This window comes from Dasypus novemcinctus, chromosome 8 (genome assembly GCF_030445035.2).
Source record: "Dasypus novemcinctus isolate mDasNov1 chromosome 8, mDasNov1.1.hap2, whole genome shotgun sequence".
In the NCBI taxonomy this organism is placed as follows: domain Eukaryota; kingdom Metazoa; phylum Chordata; class Mammalia; order Cingulata; family Dasypodidae; genus Dasypus; species Dasypus novemcinctus.
Window position 1 is genome coordinate 40,077,855 of NC_080680.1, and position 23,596 is coordinate 40,101,450.

The 23,596-nt window shown below is 40.9% G+C and overlaps 1 protein-coding gene across 7 annotated transcripts in view; it reads left to right on the plus strand.

The window, feature by feature from the left end:
* Nucleotides 1–15,759: 15,759 nt before the first annotated feature.
* APBA1 (amyloid beta precursor protein binding family A member 1) overlaps nt 15,760–23,596 on the plus strand; it is a 266,960-nt gene continuing 259,123 nt past the window's right edge. For 4 of the 7 annotated variants that reach the window (XM_071216689.1, XM_071216690.1, XM_071216691.1 and 1 more), the window contains exons 1-2: nt 15,760–15,940; nt 18,443–18,544. The gene's annotated coding sequence lies outside the window, so the exon portion shown is untranslated. Of the gene's footprint in view, nt 15,941–18,442; nt 18,545–22,260; nt 22,333–23,596 lie in introns of those variants that run through there. The other 3 variants (XM_058301690.2, XM_058301691.2, XM_058301693.2) reach the window with 2 other exon arrangements.

The following is a 23,596-nucleotide window of genomic DNA, read 5'->3' on the forward strand; positions in this document are numbered from 1 at the left end:
GGGCATATTTTGACAAAGTTTGAGAAAGGAGCATCAGATTCTAGGATGCAGGGGGTTACAGAATAAGATGTGGGGGCATTAGAGTGTCCAGGAAGGAAGGCAGGGCATCAGAATTTCTGACCAGGAGACAGTAAAGTTGGAATTATTATTGGGTTAGATGAGGTTTTGGCCATTAGGAATGTTTGAGGAACAGATCCGCAATAGGTAGCAAAGGCAGGGACAAAAATTATGCCAAGGAGCAAAGCTCTGGTGGTCTGGGATCCTGATCTCTATGGTGGCAACTATTGGTCTTTATCTCTCCTTGGAACCTGACCTTAATTTCTTTCTGCAAACCATCCACTTCTGTGCATTCCATCACTCTGTATCTTTTTCCTCTTCTGTGAAAGGCATCCTGTTCCTCAACTGACCAAGAAATAAAATAGAAGAAAAAGTTAAACATAGTCTTCTTATGTATGCTGTGCTTAACTTTACAAGTGTGAAGAATGGAAATGTGAGCTCAAAATGAACATCATTGGCACATAAGAAAAAATTGAAGTATACAATGTAAGCTTTAAATCAATGTTAAATTTCTAAAACTTGGTAACTGCACTTAAGGTGATTACATAAGTGCATATCTTTGCTCTTAGGAAGTATTATATGTTAAAGGAACATGATGTATGCAACCTGCTCTTAAATGTTCAGAAAGAAATCAATAAGTAAAGGATACATAGGTAAGTAGGTAGGTAGGTCAGGAGATAGATGATGGATTGATAAATGGACTGACAGAATGATAATACAGTGGTAGCAAAATGTTAAAATTGGTGGATCTGGGTATCTGGAGGTAAGGTGAGGATATGTTTTAGTTCTTTCTATGGGGCTATAACATTTCTTTAACTGTCCTGTAAGTTTGAAACTATTTCAAAACAAAAAGTAAAAAAAAAAAAAATAAGCACAGAATTTTGAATCCTGCTCTTGATTATTTCACAGCACATTATATGAATAGCCCCTGTAATATAGTCTTCATAAAAAGTAGAAAATATTGGATCTCAAATGCAGGGTACGAAAATCCTGAAAACCAAAGAGAATTTTTAGAAGAATCTTAAAAACCTTATAATCTTGTAAAGTTGGCAAAATGAACGTTTATTTTAGGTTTTAAATTAGATAGGAATGTTTTAACCTTTCTAAAATTTTAACAGACAAAAGAATCAAAGAGTTTAATGCACCAAGGTTGTTAACTAAATGTTTTTTCCAGTGAATTTACTTAACAGTTCAGTTGGCAAAGATTTCAACTCCAGAAAATATTTGAAGAGATCAAAATTTTATTTTTTTCTTTCCTAGGCAATGTTTGATGATCCTCCTGAAAAGCACGTGGCTTTTAGGTATAATGACTATTGAATCTCAGATCTCCATTATGCACTTTACTACCTTGAGGAGAAATCTCCAAGGATAACATTAGACTATGTTGTTTATCTGTATTCCCTGGCTTATGATTCTACAGGCAAGAATTGGTTCTAGGTCAGCTGCATGCACAACCTAGCCCTACTGAAGAACCTACTTCATGTTGTACTTCTGTAAGATATGACTCATAAGAACTGGCCTATTGACAAATGGCTAAATTTTTGCAATAGAATAAGGCAGGGTTGCTTTTTAACTTGTTTTTCATGAGTCTACCATTTTTGGGTGAGCTGAATATAATGGATAAAAGAATGATAAGGATTCTTTTATGTGCAGATGCTGATTTTATCATCACAAGTCAAGAGCACCTTTAAGGAACACTGACCCTGCTTCCCTAGTTATTACTCCCCGCAACAGTAGTACTGTAGATGAATTAATCTGGAACATAATAATTTTCATAGGCTTTCTCAATGCTGAACAAATTAAAAATACAATCCTAAAAAAGTTGTCCTTGAGTCAACACCTAGAAGTACATTGTATACACCTGGTTTACCTAGAATGGTGCAACCAAAGTAGCATAGCTTAAAGCTGGTTCTCTGTGTATTTTTTTAAGGGTCAATCATTTTTGTTGTTTCCTGACTAAAACAGACATCTGTATTTACCTGCCTTAAAAATATTCAGACTATTGCTGCCACCAAGGTCACCCTTTTATCTCTTTGTTAAAGAGGATTTAAGGCTCTTTTGTAAGGGAAAAAAAAAATGACCCTGCTTCCAGGACCCCTTCCTTACTCATTTCTATCAGAGTAGAATTTTATTTAGGACACCAGACCTTTTCGGGCTCCTCCTTTTCATGAGATATTGCAGCTCTACCCCTAGTTTTGTCTGTCAAGACAAGAGAACTTTGGCAACCTACAAAAGTCAGTGTCTGGGAACTCGTTACAGAATGCAAACTCATTGCTGCCCAACTTTAATAAAATATCAATTGTGAAAAACAGTAATGGTGGGATTTCAGAAGGATACAAAGTCCATGCATTCTTTCAAATATTTAAAACTATATCAAGCTAGAAGTGTATTAGAAAGGCGTGTACTCATAGAGCAAGGTGGAGGGGTAAAGAGCACATGCTCTGGGGCCAGATGCCCTGCATTTGAAATTGCTTTCTCTTCCACTAGCTGAAAAACTTCTTTTCTTTATATTTCCAACTTTCCTGTAAGTTTAAGATTGTTTCCAAATTTAAAAAAAATTATAAATGGCCTTGGTATATGAAGAATTCAGGCAACTTGATAAGTAAAACACCAAGACCCCAGTAGATGAGCAGTAAAGGTTACGAACAAATAGTTCACACACACTCATATACAAACACACATTCATACACAAATGGAAAAAGCTGGTTAACAGACATGACTGAAAAAATGTTGTCTTAGTAGCAAAGAAATGCAAATTAATACATGACTTTAATTTACACCTATCAAATTAGCAAAAGTTTTTGTTTTTAATAATATTATCAAAGGTTTGCAAGGGTATAATGAAACAGACATCCTTTGTCATTACTGATGGGAGTATAAAATTAGGATAAACAATTTGGTGTTTGTACTGAGTTTTGACATCTTTGGATACAGTAATTCCATTTCTGGGAATCTAAGCTAATAAGAAAATTCTGGAAACAATACAAAGAAACAAAAAAAAAATGCTCAAAGATGTCCAATAGTATTATTTATATTAATGAAAATTGGAAACAATTTAAAGCCAAATTTGTTAGGAAAGTTATAAATTATTAGATAGCCATTAAGAATGGTGTTTACAGGGAAGCAGATTCATCTCAATGGATAGAGAGTCCATCTACCAAATGGGAGGTCCAAGGTTCAAACCCTGGGCCTCCTGACCCATATGGAGCTGGCCCATGCGCAGTGCTGATGTGCGCAAGGAGTGCCCTGCCATGCAGGGGTGTCCCCTGCACAGGGGAGCCCCACACACAAGGAGTGCGCCCCGTAAGAAGAGCCACCCAGCCTGCCCAGGTGTGGCGCCTCACACATGGAAAGCTGACACAGCAAGAAGACGCAACAAAAAGAGACACAGATTCACAGTGCCGCTGACAAGAATATAAGCAGACACTGAAGAACACACACAGCGAATGGACACAGAAAGCAGACACCAGGGTAGGGGAAGGGGAGAGAAATAAATAAAAAATAAATCTTTAAAAAAAAAAGAATGGCGTTTACAGAGGTATTATTAAAATAATGTGATAAAATGTGCTAAATAAAGCAAGATGCAAATTTGTTTACATAATACAATCACATGTTTGTAAAATTGAAGGAGTAGGGAAAATGATTTTTTAAAATATATGCTAACAGTAGTTGATTGAAGGGGCTATTGAGTATTTTTATTCTTTCTACTCTTATGCATTTGCCATTTTTTATAATGAAAACATACTACTTTATAGCTTTATAATACATAATATTACTCATAAATGATCAGAGCTGTGTCTGTAGTAGGCAGAAAAATCTTACAGAATGTGCTCATCATAGATTTCAGTTTTCCAACTTTAATAAAGGAACTCTGTATGAGTTTTCAAGCCCAGGTAGTAATTTGTCCAATTTCACATGGCAGTAGTAACCATAAAGTGGAGAGGTATATGGAAAAAGATCAACCTACCACAAATTTTCTATGGAGAAATATCAGTCTACCACAGATTCTGAAGTGCTACGCACTTCAGTGCCGTAATAAACATTTAGTTGAGCCTGAGGAGAAAAAGGAATCTTTTAAGAAATATACAATTCAACTAAAATTTCTTAATGGTAATTTCTTGTTTTTCTTTTTTAAACTGTCTTTTTCTGCATATGAAATATGCAGAAAAAATAATCACCTGTCCTAAAAGTTTCAAGTGTTATAGATATTCATGAGGGAAGAGATGACCATCACTGTTAAAATCTGGTATATATTAATCCACATACTTGGGTGAATATATAACACTTTAATGGGATCAACCTATACATACTGTTTTGTAACTTGAATTTTTCCATTAACAAGGTATTATAGACAATTTCCTTTGTCAGAACATATGAGCTCACATCATTCTTTTTAATGATTTATAATATTCCTTTTTTTTGTTATACCATAATTTATTTAATTCCCTATTTTTTTTTAAGATTTATTTATTTCTCTGCCCTTCCCATTCTCCCCACTCCAGTTGTCTGCTTTCTGTGTCCATTCACTGTGTGTTGTTCTGTGTCCACTTGGATTCTTGTTAGCGATGTCTCTTTTTGTTGCATCATCTTGCTGTGTGTGCGACACCATTCCTGGGCAGGCTGCACTTTTTTCACGCTGGGCGTCTCTCCTTACATCACACTCCTTGGACCTCCCATGTGGTAGACGGCCGCCCTATCCCTTGGGCCAAATCCGCTTCCCTTAATTCCCTATTGATAGTTATTTGGGTTACCAATTCCTCTTTATTATCAGCAATGTTATATTGAACATATATACAAATTGCCTTAAATCTTTGAATATTTTATAATGAACACCACTTTTGAGTATTTTTGTATGATAAATTCTTACAAATAGAATTGCTGGATCAAAGGTTATTGCTAAGCAGACCTTTACAAATGTTTTTTTTAACCTCACAACTACTGCATATAAGAATACCAAGTTTGGGTTTTTGTTTTCTTTTGTTTTTGTCCAATCTAATAGGTGAAAATATTGTCAGTGTTTTCTTTTATATTTCCTTAATTATTGGATAGAGATTGAGCATCTTTTCTTAGGTCAGCTGGTCATTTGTTTTTCTTCCAGCAATTTCCATTGTTTTCCTTTGTCCATATTTCTATTTGCTTATCTTTTTTTATTGATTATAAAAGTTCTTAATATATCTGGGAACTTGGCCCTTTATTATGTATTATAAGCAAAATTTTCTGAGATTTTCTTTTGACTACTTTTTCAACTTGTGGCAAAATTTTTTTTTAAATTTTAATGTAGTCATATTCATCAGTATTTCCTTTTCTAATTCTGGATTTGTGTCATGATGAGAATGCCTTCTTCACTCTGACTATAAATTAAATTTACTTTTTTTTTCAAGTATTTTTATCATTTCATTATTTTATATTGTAATTTTTGAAACATCTTGAATTTATTTTGATGTAAAAGGTGAGATGGAAATTGTTTACTTTTTCACAAATGGCTAGTCAGTTGGTCTCATACCATTTATTAAATAATTCATCTTTCCACTCTAATATGAACTGCTACCTTTATGACACACTAAATTCTCACATATACCTGGTATATTTCTGGGATCCACCCAGCACTGAGAGTATTCTCAGTAGTGGAAAAATTTACTCTTGCTCTTGAGTTGAACATCCCTAGACTATATGGAAATTTCCCTTTTACTAATTTATCTTTCATGGTGAATTGTCAATCTTTGGCCATATGATTAACATGGCTAACAAAATCAAATTCAGTATCATGCCCATGTCACTGTGAGCATTCCCCACAGTTACTTATCCATACTTCACTTGTCGAAGGAGGATTAATGATTTTAATTTCTCAATATCCCTTGCCATTGAGTTCACTGTGACAAAATAATATAACCATAAATGGAAAGTCTTGTATATAATAAATTTGGTGATAGCAATCTAAGCTATGAAACTTTTATTCTTGAAGATGGTCTGAGTATGAATGGATGTTTAGATACATATGTAGAAGTGAGCAACTAGTTCAGAATCTCTTTTTCTAACCAGTATATCTAAATCTGTGTACATTTACAATGAACACATTACTATAGGCTTTTAACTTAAGGGAATATTTCTGAGTGGATAAAGTTCATATAGAATGAATAACATGGAGATTTGCCAGGTCTTTTATCATTGTGTGCATGTAAAAACCCTCCTTTTGCTTCTTCAGTTACCAAAGCAAAGAAGGAAAGGGATGGCCCTGCATCCCACACGCTCACTACTTCTGATGGAATATCACCATTGTGCCTCTAGATGCTATTTCCCAAGGTGGATTTTGTGCAGTGACCCACTCCTATGTAATGCCTGTCCCCAGGGCTGAATTTTCTATAGATACCATAGGCAAATACTTTAAGGGGCCCACAAAAAAAATGTTTTAATTTATTTTAAAATCAGAAGCAAAATAAACAAAACAAACAAAAAAACCCACAACAAACTTTTAGGTAGAAGAAAACAGTTTATTATATTAATATAGTCATCTTTGTACCAATAGTTATGAAATGTAATCTTTAACACTTTTTTATGGCATAAGGGGCCCATGAAAACCACAATGCAGTCCTGCCTATTCTACAAAATATTTCTCACAAAAGTAACACTGGGAATTTGGTAGGTCCTGTATGCCCATTTACCTCCTAAAACTCACAGAGAAGCTCTGCAATAAAGAAACATGTGGAATTTAGTTTATTCCAGAGATCTCCCAGCTTATTTGATCCTCAAATCTTTTTCCTTCCACATCATACCTACTGTCTTCCCTCAGAACTAGTGATCTATTGAAGAACTTGGGAAATACTTGACTTTCTATTACACTAACAACATTGATCAATGGCTGAAATCTCTCAGTGAGCTTTATCTTTTTTTAAATTTTTAAACAGACTATACAGAAGCCTAGGGGATTATTCTTTGTTCTATGCAAATAGAATTCATATGCATACCTGAGGTTCTTTGAGCATCATGCTAGCAACACATCCCTACCTATCTACTTGGCAAGAGAATTTTTTTGCACAAGTTTCTGATTTATGCAACATAGTCCACTGAGAACCTTTTCAATTCAGTTTTCTTGATAGGTTCACAGTAGTGTGAGGATGAAAATAATTCCCAAATGGCAAGGAAGGGTGAAAAGCTTTCCTGAATCCCAGAACATGTTATTCCTTAACCTATCAAACCTTATTAAGAGTGACTTAAAATCTGTCAGTTCTCAAAAAGGTTTCTTCAGTAACAGATTTCTTGGTTCCATCTCAGTTCCTACAGTTTCCATAACCACAGCCTATTCAATTTAACAGTGCTTGGCTGCATGAATGTTGAAATTAAAATGTGCTTTCAAAGTTCAATCCATAGCAAAACTGATCTAACTTAGAAGCATCTCTACAAGTCAGATTTAATAAAAAGATATGCATTTAAGGTGGAAGGGAGAAAAAGGGTAAATTTCTCTGAGGAAAGAAGTAGAAAGTTTTTAAAAAGTTTATGCTGACTACTATCCCTTTCTTAAAGACTCTTTTCTGTTTGACAAAAAAAGCTAAGGACCCTTTTCCTCTCAGTTTTCAGAAAGTTTATCCTCTATAGGAAAGTGACCTCTATTTTTTTCTGGAAGCAGATGCATTTATCTACCCATCTTGTAGATGTATATATATGAAATCACCTTGAAGAAACTCACAAGCCTTCTGGTTAAATGAAAATCATATCTAGGTAATCATTATTTTTTTCACAATTAGGAAACAAAATTCCTTTTAAGGAAAAAAACCCTCTCATTAAACTATCGACCTGACTTCCTTCTATGAGATAGTAAATGGATTTAATTCTCTGAATACATAGTATTTAGCAAAACAAATAATAACCAAATCGCCATCTGGCCAGGTTCTCTATTGCATGCCTTTTTTCACAGCCTGGAACACTTCACTGTCATTATTTGTTTACAGATCTATTTACCTTTCTTAAAGTAAGAAAGTCCTTGAGGATAGAGAGCTTGTGATATTTGGACTCTCCACCACAGTTCTAGCATACATGCCTGTTTGTGCAGTGAGGATCTAAACACATAGTGCCCTTTTGATGGTAGAACCTACTGGAGATTTTTCAATACACCCATGACTGTTAATGTCATGCTCATCGTGAATACTGACTGCTAGGACAAATACTCCACAATGGCTTGGCTTCAACAACAGGAATGTAGTGGCTGATGGCTTTGAGGTTAAAAGTCCAAAATCAGGATATGAGCAATGCTGGCTTTCTCCTGGAGTCTCTATGTTCTGGTGCAGGCTGCTGACAATCCTTGTGGTTTTGTGCCTTGTATTTCTGCCTCCCATCACTTGACAATGTCCACTCTTTTCTGGCTTCTGTGACTTCTGGATTCTCTTTATAGAGGCCTCCAGTAATCCAAATTAAGGCCCACCCTGCCTTCAATTGGCTACACCTTACCTAAAAATACCATCTTCAAGAGCTCCTAATTACAATGCGTTCACACCCTTAGGAATGTGGATTAAGAACATGGGTTTGTTGGGGTACATCATTCAGTTTACTACTCTGTGTAGGCTTGTGGGAGAAACTCCCAAGAAGTAGCGCTTAACCTAAATACAATTTCACAGGATCTCACCTTTGATGTGTGTGTGTACGTGAGAGAGAGAATAAGAGAGAGAATCTTCATTGACTGGCTGGCTGGAAGAGGGGGTAAGATCTAATAAAGCTGCTGGCACTGATTTTATTTATTATTAAAGCCTTACCAGAGCTCCTTATTTTTCAGTCAATAGACATGTCTATAACTCTTTATGGAGTCATTGAATGCTAATAAAAATAGTAACAAAGAAAACAGAAATCATTTTAAAGCCAAATGATTTTTTATATTTTATTTCTCTCCCCTTGCCCTCCCCCTGCCCTCCCCCCCCCCCAAGTTGTCTGCTCTCTGGATCCATTTGTTGTGTGTTCTTCTGTGACTGCTTCTATCCTTATCAGCGGCATCAGGAATCTGTGTTTCTTTTTGTTGCATCACCTTGCATCAGCTCTCTTGGCCCAACAGTTAGGGCATCCACCTACCACATGGGAGATTCGTGGTTCAAACCCTGGGCCTCCTTGATCTGTATGGAGCTGGCCCATGCGCAGTGCTGATGCACAAGGAGTGCCCTGCCATCCAGGGGTGTCCCCCACATAGGGGAGCCCCATGTGCAAGGAGTGCACCCCTTAAGGAGAGCCACCCAGTGTGAAAGAAAGTGCAGCCTGCCCAAGAATGGTGCCGAACACGCAAGAGAGCTGAAGCCAAATGATTTTGATAGTCTTCTTGAACAACCCAACTGGATTAATTGGAAAGGCAGTAAATATATCAATCAGTCAACAAATATTTTTTTTAAAGATTTATTTGTTTTATTTCTCTCCCCATCCTCCCCCCGCCGTGCCCCAGCCGCAGTTGTCTGTTCTCTGTGCCTATTTGCTGCATGTTCTTTGTCCACGGGAATCTGTGTTTCTTTTTGTTGCATCATCTTGTGTCAGCTCTCCGTGTGTATGGTGCCATTCCTGGGCAGGCTGTACTTTCTTTCACGCTGGGCAGCTCTCCTTACGGGGCTCACTCCTTGCACTTGGGGCTCTCCTACGTGGGGACACACCTGCGTGGCACGGCACTCCTCGCACGCATCAGCACTGTGCGTGCGCCAGCTTCACACAGGTCAAGGAGGCCCGGGGTTTGAACGGCGGACCTCCCATGTGGTAGGCGGACGCCCTAACCACTGGTCCAAGTTGGCTTCCCGAGCCAACAATTATTTGATGAGTACTTTCTGGATACCCTACAATATGCTAATATTTGGTGGAGGAAATACCAAAGATAGGATAATAGACATTTGAAGGGCACAAGAACTACTTGGAAAGGTGTCTTAATTTGTCACAGGGCTGCCAAAGCATGGTACCAGAAATGGGTTGGCTTTTATAATGGGAAATTTAGTAGGGTGAAAGCATACAGGCCTGAGGCCATGAAACATTCAAATCAAGGCATCATCAGAGATGCTTTCTCATCAAAGTCAGCTACTGGTGATCCTGGCATCCTGCCACATGGAGGTCAGGCAACATGGTGGGTCTGCCAGGCTCACTCATGTTTCTCCTTGAACTCTGCTGTGGCCAATCAGTCATCTCTTCCTGGGCCTCAGCTCCTTGAGCCTCTTGGGTCATCTCTCCTGAGCTCAGCTGTGAGTGAACCAGGCATCCTTTCTCTCATATGGCCAGATGAAATATGACAGCTTTCTTTCTCTCTGTGTCTCTCTTCCTCTATGTCTCTGTTTACATCAGACCCAGCAAGAGGGCAAAGACCCAACCTGAGTCACACCTCATTTGACACAGTCCAATCAAAAGGACTCACACCCACAGGAAAGGATTAGTTTTAAAAAAACATCTTTTTCTTTTAGGGATTCATAAAAGAACTTCAAACTGACATAGGAGGTGATGTCAATATACCTGAAACAAAATACCAGGCACAAACAGGAATAGAGCAGTGATTTAAAATCATGCTTCTATTTGTCAGGGCTATTCTAGAACACTGCTAAAAATGGATAATGGTAGCCTATTTTTTTCTTTATGAACTCTTAAGAGGAAAAAATCGGTTATTAGAATTTTCTCAATTTTGTATTTTTATCCTACACATCTTCCTTAAACCTTTGGTGTTTACAGCTATGTATCTACTAATAATATGGCAAAAGTTCTAAATCTGTAGCAAACACATATTGAGGGAAAAAGATATGATATTGTTGAGCACTTATTTTCACAGCTTCTTATTCTCAAGGAAATATACTCCTGACTATAGTGTTATATTTTATATAGAACACATACCATATTTTCTTCTGCTAAAATTTGTTCCTGCTTTGTAGGGTGTATTAAATATATCAATATGTCATGGTGTTTCTATAAGATGACCATAATACCTAAGTACTTTACTACTGAAAACAGTTGTGAAACAACCAAGTATACAAGAAAGTGTTATCCTGAATGAGCAAACAGTTTTATCAATTGTTGTCTGTTTGTCTTGATTTATTCCATGGAGGCTGTAAGGATGCCATGCTACAGACAAATGCTTAGACAATAAGGTAAATTAACTGAGAGCAACATAAGTCTGAAAACATTTTCTTAAAGATGTGGCTTTTTAAAAAGGTCTTGAAAGAGAAATCAAATTTGGAAAGAAAAAAAGCTTTAGAATTGCAAAATAACTCAGTGGTGATCAGTATGATATCTGGTGATAAAGTAAATTTTCAAGCTGTGTTTTTAAACTTAATTTTTCAAATTGTTAAGGTCCTATGTACATTGTTAAAAAAAAAAGAATTAGCCACCAAAGGCTGATGGGTATGGGGAAAGGCAGGAAGAGATGAGAGGTGGAGGCATCTTTGGGACATGGAGCTGCCCTGGATGGTGCTTCAGCGGCAATCACCAGACATTGTAAATCCTCACAGGGCCCACTGGATGGAATGGGGGAGAGTATGGGCCATGATGTGGACCATTGACCATGAGGTGCAGAGGTGCCCAAAGATGTACTTACCAAATGCAATGGATGTGTCATGATGATGGGAATGAGTGTTGCTGGGGGGGGGGAGAGGTGGGGTGGGGGTGGTGGGGTTGAAGGGGACCTCATATGTATATATATTTTTAATGTAGTATTATTACAAAGTCAATAAAAAAAAAAAAAAGAATTAGCCACCAAAGCACAGAAAGACAAAAATAATCCTACCACTTGAGTTGACTATTATTAACAATTTGATGTACTTCTTTCTGTACACTTTTTAAAAGTTATGATCAACTATCTACACAATTTTCTACCACGATTTTTTGGTTAAGATGAGAACTTAAACTTTTTCTTCATGTTTTTAAGAAAGCTCTATAGATACGATTTTTTTTCAAGGCAGCATAATATTCCACTGTAAGGGCATATCAATCTACATACCAATATCCTTATTACTGAATGGGTTAAAATTTCTATATTTTCACCATTATAAGCCTGGGATGATCGAGATAGTTGATGTTTTTTCCCCCTCTGTCCTCTTCCTCTTCTTTGTGATACTCAGATCTTGCTCTGTCCTCAACCAGCCATGTGATTTGGGGACAACTGATCTAGAACCCACTAGTGGGGGCTGCCTGGCTTAAGCCAGCCTGTGTGACCCATTCCCCAGCCCTGAAGGTTGGTTCAGGGACGGGCACATAACCCATGCAGAGCCACTACACTGTTCACTCAACCTTCACTTCAAAGATAGAATTACTATATGTGACACAACACCAGAATGTCTTCCCATGTATCAGATAAACACAGTCATAGGACAAAATTCTGGTTGGAAGTATTTAGGGCACAGGGGCCCAGATTCAGGAAAAAGAGAGAGGGAGACTGATCTGTTTAGAGAATATAAAGGAGAAGGAGACCCATCTGTAGCCAGGGCAGACTTTACGTCCAGAGAATAAACTGGTGAAATAAGAACCAGCATTTAAAAGTAAATTCATTGAAGTTTAGGATATGTACATTTCACAACTGTATATTTTGTTCATATATTTTAAATCCTGTGACAAATATGACTCTAAAAGGGATGATGCCAGATTACCAAATGTTAACAAAACTGAAATCCTCAAGAAAATCTTCATTACTCAAAGGCTGCTGAGTGTTTGTCTATACACAACCTCAGCTCACAGGATTTAAACCCACGGACTGAGATGGAAAGAAGGTAATCACTGAAGAACTTGAAATCAAAAAAAAGTTTCTATTGCTATGAAAAGACGCATGTGCAATTTTGGCGACCCAGAACCGTATCAAAGGCCACAATGTTGGAAAGCTTTTAATTTAAACCCAACTCACTTGGCACAGTATCAACAGTATTGTTACCTGACAATGTCACTACAATGACTGGCTGGTTGCCAGTATTTTATGTCCTGCCTTCTGAAACATTAAATAGCAGTTTTTGACTGATTGTTAAAGGGATAGGTGGATACAAATATTTGCTGTGGCTTACATGAATACCTATAATAAAGAAGAAAATTACCAGTAAAGCAGGCCCAGAAAAACTGTAGATAGAAGAGACAAACCAAAGGAAGGGTTAAAACAGATATGAAAGCCATATGGTTCCACCCAGGTCCTAAAATGATCTGCAAATATGGCTTTGAGTTTCCTCCCAGCCAAGGCTCAGAGAGCAACATGAGCACTTAAATGATAGAGATCCCCATTGCCCATAAGGAATAGGCATAGCTATGGTTTCCGTGGGGGAAAGGGAGGGAGTTTTCCAGATATGACTATTTGATGGTTGATTAGTTCTGGAAGTCTCTAATTTGCTATTACAACAATTACTACTTTCCTTTATATGACATTTAATACTTTGTAGAGTAATTTCACAGACTTTCTTTAATCTGCACAAAAACCTTGTGATGGAAGAGTGGCGGGGAAGGTATTATTAAAGCAATAATATACCTGTCACTCATGCATCTAGAAACTTTGCCTAACTGGGAACACAGCACAAAAAGTAGAAAATAAGCAGAAAGATCTCTGAGATATCAAACTAGATGGCACCAAGTATATGCACAGAAAAGAGCCTCTCACTCAGAAACGACTTTCCCTTACTTAACCTGAATTCCGACAGGATTAGTTAATTCCCTTCCTAACACTACAGCAGCTTAAAAGTAACAAAATAGAGGCTGTTACAGGGAGGCACTCGGAAAGCCCCCAATTCTGATACTTATGAAGGCAGACACAAGAAGAATTAATAAAACAAGCAAAAAAGCAGATAGTGTAAAATCTGAAAGCCCTACCCCCTGCCACGTAGGATAAACAGGGATGTGTCAGGGGCTCAGAGTCTCTCCACCCTGGACCCGACCCTCCAGGAATCAGTTCTCCACTTAGCCATCTCTGGGGTCTTTCAGAAACTGAAATGTGATCATGATTACTGCTCCCATCCCTTATTACCCTTCGGTGACTTTTCAAGGCTCACGAGATAAAATTCTTATTTAAAACTTCTCCAGGCTCATCTCACACACACTCCCCCTCACTCCACCCCCACCTGCTTGCCTGCACTTGTCCTTCCCTCCCTTCTGCCTCTCCTGGGCAACTTGATATGTCATTTCTTTAAAAAGCTTTACCTGATCTTCGAGTACAGTTTAAGTTCCCCTGGACACTCTCAGCATCATCACAGTTGTGCATGTCACAGTTGCACTTAATTATGTGTCCAACTGTTTAATATTTATTTCCTCCAGTTTACTGAGCGCCCTGAGAGAGCGAGAACTATGCCTGGCTTGGATATATGCTTACTAAATATTGAAAAGAGTACATATACAAAACAAGCACAAGCATGATATATCTCACTATATTTTAATTTTACTAAAAGATAGTTTTGAGGGCGGGAGAAGCTATCGTTTTTTTTTACTAAAGAAAAAAAGAGTCATTATGGAGTAGAATGAAAAAATCATGTGAACTTAAAAGCTAAAACACAAGACTTTCAGAATGCTTCAGGCCAGCGCCCATATTTTTCTGGAAGCTTAGTGCTTAAAATAATAAACTCTCAGCTATATGGAAACATAGTTTAGAAGAAAGATCCATTTCGCAGGGTCTTGGATAACCAAAGCTTATTTTCATTTCACTTGATAAGAATATGTGTATGAAAAGCACTTTGCAAACTATAAAGCTTTGTGCACATATAAGTTACGATTACTGATGAATCTGTATCCGAAGGGCCCGTCTTACACTGCCAATTAGAGGTGGGACTGGCGCCAGAACCAGGCCTCCGGAGCCCCGGCGGCCCCCGCTCTTCATTACCGCTCAGCACCTGCCACCTGGCCCCTGCTGCAAAGCGCTCCCTCCCTCTCTCCCGAGCGAGGAGCCATATCTGGGCGGATGCCCTAACCTAGGCTCAAATGCACTTTAAGTTCCGATCAACCAGAGTTGAAAGCGGGTAGGAAAACCCAAGCCGCACATTTCCCCGCAGCATAATCCAGACGCTTTCTGCTCTTCCCGGCGGGATGGGCAGCTTCCCTCGAGGGCCGCTACCCGGCCAAGCTTCGCTCTGGCCCAAGCCCGCGCCTCTCCCTCTTGCGGCGAAAACGCAGGACTGCAGCGCGTCCCAGAGACCCCGTCAGCCTCGCGCCTGGAGGAGCGCGGGCAGCGTGCAAGGGGCCTGGGGAGCGGGGGAGCTCGCGAGTAACTAGGGAAAGAGAACCGGCCGCAGGAGCCGACGCGGCCGCCGGGCTTCGCCGTCCTGCAGCGCGGCCAGCTGCCACGCGCAGAGGTCAGCCACCGCGGCTGATCAGGAAACCCGGGACCCCTCGGGCTTCCGCTGAGGAGGGTGGAGGTCCCCGCTAGCCGCCCCGCAGGGAGCCGCGTTTCCCTCTCCATCCGCCTAGCCCGGAGCTAGAGGAGCGGCCGGAGCGCGCAGGCCCGGCTCGCCCGCCGGAACCGGGCGCGAGGCGCGGAGAAGACACGCCGCCCCGCTCCGACGCCCACCGGCTCGGGGCAGGGCTGCGGCGGCCGCCCGCTCAACGCCGCTCCCTCGGGCTCGCGCGCCGCTCGCGCGCGCGGGTGGGCGTGGGAGGCAGGGGCGCGACTCGCCGGCGGCGTGCGCGCGCGCCCCCCCTCGCAGGCCGGCCCAGCCCCGGCCCCGGCGCGCGTCACGAGGGGCCAGCGGCGGGCCGGCGCGGGGAGGGCGGGCGGAGAGAAGGGGGTGGGGCCGCGGCACCCGCGGGGCCCGAGCGGCGGCTGCGGAGCTGGGCGAGGGCGGCCGCGGTTGAGGCGGCGGCGGCGGCGGGAGCAGCGGCGGAAGATGGTGGCGTTGGAGGTAGGAGCGGCTGGAGCGGAGCTCCATTCCCAGGCTTGGCACCACCGCTGTCATTAGCGCCGCCTGCTCTCGCGGGCCTGCGGACCCAGCTGTCAGGCAAGGTACCACCGCCAGGGAGGGGTGAGTGGGTGGGTGCGGGTGCCCAGCGCTGACGCCGCCCTCCACGGAGCCGGGGTCCTAGCGAAGGGCGCCCCCGGGCGCGAAAGGGGCTGCGTGGAACCATAGTGCGGACGAGCAGGGGCCGCAGGAGACCCTGAGGGGCAGTGCCTTCAGCCTTCGAGCCCGCGGGGCGGGGGAAGGGAGCGCGGAGGGGAGCGACGCGGGGGTCCGAGGAGATGCCGCTGAGATCCCGACGCGTCGAGAGCGGCGGGCGGGCCTGACGGTAGCCCGGGGAGGGGGCGGCGGACCGAAGGTGTGGGGATGACATTTCCAGGAATCCCCGCTAGGATCCCTCAGCTCTTGGCTGACTCTCCGAGGGGAGTGCGATGATAGAAAGAAACGGTGAGGTGGGATGCGCTCGGTGTGTAAGTGTGGAGGGAGGGCGGGTTTGTAAAATCCCGTGTGTTTGAGTGTGTGTCTGTGTGTGCACGTGTGTGATTTCATCCAAGCTTCCCAAACTGCGCCCCAGACCCAGAGCTCCGTTGGTGCCCTCACTTACTGTGGGACGGAGTTTGTTATTTTCCCCCTGAAACTCTCGGTGCAGTCTCGGTTCTGCTCCTGCCTCTGGATGCTCTGGGGTAGGCATTCTCATTTCCCCTTTCTCGGGCCTCTTGACATGCGGATGTGGAAGTGTGCGTGCAGCTTTGGGGCACATGGCAGGGAAACAAGATTATGGTTACACCCTCTGGGCTTGCTAGCGTCCCCCCACCTTTGAAGGGAGCTTCCACCCTGTGACACTTTCTCCTTTCCTTACCCTGGGTTCTGTAGGGGTCTTAGACTCCCTGACTCCGCAGTTTCTATTGTTTATCTCTTGTCTGACCTGAAGAAGGGTCTTTAATGGCCCCATTCTTCTTCCTTTCCCCACAACTTTGAACATCAAGGTCCAGCTATACCTTCGCCTTCCACATGTAAACACTGGGGTCCTGGTGTCTGAAGGGTGGGCGATTCTTTTAGAAAGAACTCTGGGGGTGGTGGGTGGGTATGTATAGAGAGATAGATGGGGGAAGGAGATAATATTTTAAAACAACAGAAATGTTTGGTACCCCCCTTGGTCAGCATCACACAGCCAGGGCATTTTTTTCTGAGGAAATTGGGTACGTTATTTCTGCTGCTAGTGACATCCACTGTCCCACCTTTCAGAATGGCTAGGTAAGGCTAAACTGAAATCCCCCAGGGCCGATGAGGATGCTGTTGCGGGTGGGTGAAATCTCTGCCTTCCTACCTGGTGTAGCCCTCTAGGAGGGGACGTGGGAAACATCAAGCTAGCAATAACTCACCCAGTGGGAGCCAGGAGACAAAGATGCACTCAGAGTCTATAGCTGTTTAATTGTCTCTGCGTGATAAAGATAGGCTTGTGTGGGGAAGGGTAGAGAGAGATAGGAAGGCATATGGCATGTCCCCATGTGTGTCCACTGCAGTTTGACTCCCCCCACCTGCATTTCTCCTGCGGTATTTGTAGGACTTAGTGTACTTTTACACTTAACATGTTGGTACCTCTTTATTAAAATGTTGTGTGACTAGATTAACCTGCTTAGAACATATTCTAGTCTTAATACCATAAATTCTACTGCATTGCTGTTAGAATCCAAATTGGCTGCCCCAGTCCTCTTTGAAAAGCCTGTGACAATCATGGCTACACAAGTAAATACACAACACGTTGGCATCAGAGTATCAGAGTTCTTTTTCTTTTTTCCCTTTGCTTTTTAAAAAAATTGTTGTTTTTTTTTTGGCAAAGATTGCATTCTATTGTTACATTGAAAATAATAATAAAACTAGGCCTATCCATATTCTTTCCCATTTATCTTTTCTTAATTAATGATGATATATAGACCAGGTGCTCTTGAAGCTGTCATCATAAAGTATTTCCCCATTTCTTCATGTCCTTCAAGTCAAGCCTTTTAAAATTTTAATGCGAGGTTGTTGAATCTCATCCAGGATTTAGGGATAGATTTATAAAAATGAATTTTGCATCTTAGTTCTTTTATTAGTTCTGCCAAATCTCTTTCTGAGAAAATTACTTATGGAATTTAAAGCGTTCTAGGAGTTTTAGTTTAAAAAAAAGTCATCTTTGTATTTGCAAGTAAAATCCAGAGATGTAAATGTCTTACAAGAAAGTTTAACATTATTAGAAATTTCCAAGTTAAACTATGTTTAGAGAAAGAGTAGTTATTTAGCAACACAACTGATGATTCACATATTAGTGATTTCTTTTCAAATGTAAATATATTTATTTTTTAAATGCAGTACCTGCCTTTTCTAAAGGTTGAACTGTTAAGGTTAATGATACAGCTTGAATCCTGTAATTCAGTCTGGTAAACAGTTTCACCTTTAGCTGTAGTCTGTTGCAGGCCATTTGTTTTACATGGATACCTTTCCTTCACTTTAGCATTAATGCTTTTCTTTTCCATTTTGGGTATCTTAAAGAAGTTTGGTTTTTTTTTTAGAAGACTTGGGAGTAAAAGACATTTGCAAATGGACCTACAGGGCCAAAAGGAATAAACTGTGGTTCTGTAGGAAGATAAGACTTCCATCCTACAAAGGAAAAGGTAATTGTTGCTAAAACTGAGAGAATTTTAAGCACTGAAATCCACACTTAAGTCTTTGGGCTATAATCATTTATTTACAAATATTTGGTAATTGCCTATCATGTCTTAGGCATGTTATACCTGTGTATAGAGTTTGGGGGATATTGGGAGGGCTGGAGATTCAAAGAATAAGGAGACTTCGATCCTGCCCACAGGAAATTCAGAGCCAGAAGGAGAGAAGGTGTGTGTGTGTGTGTGTGTAACTAAACTATAATACGTGGTAGAAAACGGTTAAGTGCCAAAAAAAAGGATATTCCTGCAGTGCTGTGGGAGTTCACAAGATACAGCAATGAATCTGATGGAGGAATCAGGGAAGGGCACGTGGAAGAGATAGCATTTGAGCTAGGATTTATACAGGTGGCATTTGGGCTGGCAGGGAGGAAGGACATGCTTCTGGGTGGAACAACACAGGAAAGGCCAGGTGGTAAGGTGTGTGCATGCATAAGAAACCAAGTGTGGGTCACTTTGGCTAGAGCACAGGGAAGGCCAAGAGACGTTATGAGAGATCAGATGAGAGAACTGTTCATTCAAGGCTGTGGAGAAACCTGTATGCAAGCTAGAGAGTGTGATTTTATTCAGTAAGCAGTGGTGAGCCACTGAAGGTTTCTGAGGAAGAGGATTGACAGGATCAGACCTGTGCTTTGGAGCAATACTTTAATAGCGTTGGGTTGGATGTATTGAAATGAGAAAAGACTGGTGGTATGGAAACAAAATAGACCCTCTTGTTATATTAGGGGCTAGAGGAAATGAGGCAGTGGGGGTGCAGAGGAGGGGAGACAGGCCTGGGAGAAGGGGTGCAGGCATAGCCTGAGGAACTTGAATCCTGGAAATGGGGGGTGAGAAGTAGTAGGGAAGTCAAAGACCATTGTTAATTCATCTGAGAGTATGGTTGGGTCATTGTCAGAAATGTGGGTCAGAGGAGGGGGCAGAGAAAAAAAAAGTTTCATTTTAGGCATATCATGTTTGTCCAGAGGAAAGGACCAGAATACAGTTCAGGCATAGAGCTTTGAAGAGAAGCAGAGCTATTAAGAGAGATTTCTAAGTCATCAGCTAAGGAGCAATTTTGATATCCTGGGAATTGCCAAAAATGGGGAGAGAAGAAGCAAAGGTAAGGGTTGGATCCTTGAGGAAAGTCTATAAATAGGAGGTGACAAGAGAAAGAAGAGGACACAAACAATATTAAGCGAGGGGCTTTTGGAGAAATGGTAGAAGTAGAGTACAGTGTTGTGGAAGCTGGGAATGGCGAAGGGAACCCCCTGTACTCATGCAGCACACCCACAGTGGGGCACAAGGAAGGAAAAGCTATTGGATTTGACTCCTGGCTTTTCTTGATCACCTGTGAGGTAATGGCAGCCAGGCCTCAAGGAGTTGAAGAATGGGGTGGGAGGGGCTGAATGAAAAAATGGAGGGCAGTAAAGACATACCTCCTTTCCAATAACTTGAGTAGTAATGGGGAAAAAGAGAGAGTATGATATATCAAAGGAATGGGAAAGTAAAGTAATGGTTTTAATATAGGAAGACCTTGAGCCTGCCTTCTAAGCTGAGAAGAAGAATCCATTGAGGGGAAGAGAGATTGAAAGTGTAAGGAAGAGGCTAAATTAATGCAACCGAGTCCTCAAGAAGATGGGTGGACAATGGACGAAGGCACAGGAGGAGAGGAGGGACTCTTGAGACAGAAGCATAGGAATTTTGAGGTGAAAAGAGAGGTCTTTGACCACAATTTTCTAAGTAAAGTAAAAATCTGGGACGGGCAAGTTGAGGCCATGAGTAGAATGAAAAAGACTTTGAGTGGGTATTGTGGAGATGTAATAGTGAGTCAATGAGGGGTGAAATGAAAAATCATTAGCCAACTATGAAGGCCTGCTGAGTTTGGAGAGCATGACTTTGCGGTGGAACCAATTAGCTCTATGGAATTAGAGTTTGACTACTACTTATGTAATTTTTGGAATAATGAGCATGTAATGTCAATAATTGCAGTTCCTCCTTCCCATAATCTGAATGAAACGAGAAAAATGTTTATTGTTAAAATTATCTGAATAAAAGACTTCACCTGAAGTATTTCCTGTAGATTTTCTCTTTCAGGGATCTCTGTCTTGAATAAATAATACTGATAGAAAAACAATAGAAAACAATAGAAAAAGCAGAAGTGTTTTTACAAAGATGAGCTCTCTTTCTATAACAGCAGGATATGACTTTACAATGAATTGTAAAGATGCTTTTTCAAAAATTAAAATCTAATATAACACCTCACCCAACATCATACCTATGAAAAATAAAAATCAAATATAGTACCTCACCTAACACCATACTGTACATCATAAGCACTCCATAGATACTTGTTGCATGAATCATGAATAAATTAATTTTTTAGTAAGCTAAGTATAAGTTACAATTTCAGAATTTTTCTTATTAATACTTTGGAGATTGAATGAATTACATCCCATGATATATTCAAGTGTATGATAGAATTATAGCTGTTTTGTTTTTATTCATACCTGCTACATACATTGAAGCTTTCCAAAAAAAAATTTTTTTTTCTTCTAAAATAATAATTGTGTGCCTTATAGACCCTTGAGCTATGGGGTTGTGTCATGATTCCAGATGAGTTTCTGGAATGTCAGCTGTGGTGAGTGATGATTTTTAAAGTTCTAACAAAAAAAATCATCACTTCTTCAACAAATATTCAGTGAACACCTGTACTGGATAAGACACTATTTCACATATAATGGATACAGAACTTTTAGCAGGAGGAGATAAAATTAAATAAATAAGTAGATATATGTCAAGTGACGTTAAGGGATTTGAAGAAGAATAAAGCCAGGAAAGTGGATAGAATGTGAGAGTGAAGGAGAGGTGAAGTTATTTTAATAGGGTGGTCAGAGAAGCCTTTGAGCAGAGAGTTTAAAGACATGAGGGAGTGAGCATGCAGATACTAAAGGGAAGGGCCTTCGAGGCAGAGAGCAACGGGCCTGAGGTGGGATGTGCTTAGCATGTTCAAGGAAAAGCAGGAAAGCCTTGTTGGTTTCCTTGCTTCACCTGGCTATGTGCCGTCACATCTGGTGGGTGGAGTGGTCACTTAGGACTCTGCAATATAATGCTTTGCCTTTTGGTATCTGGTCAGTCAACCTTAAGGCAATATTACCATGCACCATATTTGGACCCATGTGCTAGTCATTGTTGAGGTTTACAAAAAGACAGATGTCCTCAATCAAGCATATTTAAGTTAGAATACTTAAAGATTGATTTTGTCTAGCTAGTGATGAAATACTAGTCAACTAGAAGTCCCTTTTCTTGGAACTGCCATATCACTCTTCTGTAGTCTGTATTGCTTTCTTTTTTAAAAAATTATTATCCTTTTTTTTTTCTTTTTCTTTTTAAAATACTTTAGGTTACGTAAATGTTACATAAAAAATATAGGGGATTCCCATATGCCCCACTCGCTACCCTTACCACACTTTCTCACATTGACAACATCCTTCCTTAGTGTGGTACATTTTTTACAGTTGATGAACACATATTGGTTTATTGCCACTAAGCGTGGATTATAGTTAACAGTGTCCCGCACAACATTGTAAGTTATGACAAAATATGTAATGGCCTGTATCCATCATTGCAACGTCATTCAGGACAGTTCTAATGTCCCAAAAATGCTCCCACATTACACCTGTTTTTCTTTCCCTCCTCTCAGAACCTCTGGTGACCACTGCCTCTACATCAATGATAAAAGTTCTCCCATTGCTAGAATCATGGTAAGTCTATAGTAGAATAATAGTAAGTCTACTTTAGTCCGTTGTTCATTCCCCAATCTTATGGATTTAGGGATGGTGATGCCCACTCTGCCTCTAATTGAGGGGGGTTTAGGTCCCAAGGAACAGATGGATGGGACAATCTTGCTTGCAGTTGCAGGCTTTCTCTGTTCCTTGGCATGGGTGTTGTCCATCATCGCCTCCTTGTTAGTTGTCCTGGGTGAATCCAATGAACTGGAGAGTAAGTGTTGCAACTCTATTGAGATTCAGGGCCCAATTGGACAGTCCAAAGATTTAAGTCTCTTGAACATATACCTGTCAACTCTAGTACTAACTATAGGTTCAAATAGAAAGGGCAGAAGAGTCATGTGTAGGGAAACCACAAATGTGTCCAACTCTGTCACCCTGGGGAGATAAATTTCTCACTGGGGACTGTAAGTTTGTATCTCTTTTGATTGTAGGGTTTCTTTTTTTCCTCCATGTTTCATGTCCTACCCCCCAACTTTTTTTTTTTGTGAGGTACCAGGGGCCAGAGGTTGAACCCAGGACCTCGTATATGGGAAGCCAGTGCTCAACCACTGAACCACATCAGCTCACCTAAATTGTTTTTTTCCATTTGTTCTTGCTTGTTGTTTGTTTGTTTTTTTCAGGAGGCACCAGGAACCAAAACCGGGGCCTCGCATGTGGGAGGCTGGCGCTTAGGCACTTGAGCCACATCTGCTCCCTCATGTTCGCTTCTTGAGTATAAGGTCCTTGAGGCTAGATCTGTGTTTCGTTCATCTGAGTAGTCTGTACAAACACAGAACTCTCCTCATTAGTAGGAGATGGTTAAAAGCTTATTGAAAAGAATGGATCAGGCATTTTCAAAGGTTCAAGTAAGTCAGGTGTAAAGAATGAGGGAAAGGCTCTTCTAACCTTGGCCCTGCAGACAGCTAATATCAAAGAAAACAGAATGACCACATGATGTCACACTAGTTTGTGCGGGCAAACCCTGAGACAAGGATTTGGTCTGGGTGCTTTATTTGGGAGGTGATTCCCAGGAAGCACAAGTGAGAGAGTGGAAAAAATGAGTCAGGGAAGAGGGAAAAGCCAATAAGAGGTAGATTGATAAGCACATTACCAGTGGGGGCAATTGAAGTTCAGTCCTGCTGGGGAACATCTGAGGTATTGTATAATGTGCCTTAGAATTGTTCTCCAAGGTTGTCCTGCATGACATTGCAATGATGGATACAGGCCATTATACATTTTGTCAAAACCTACAAAATTG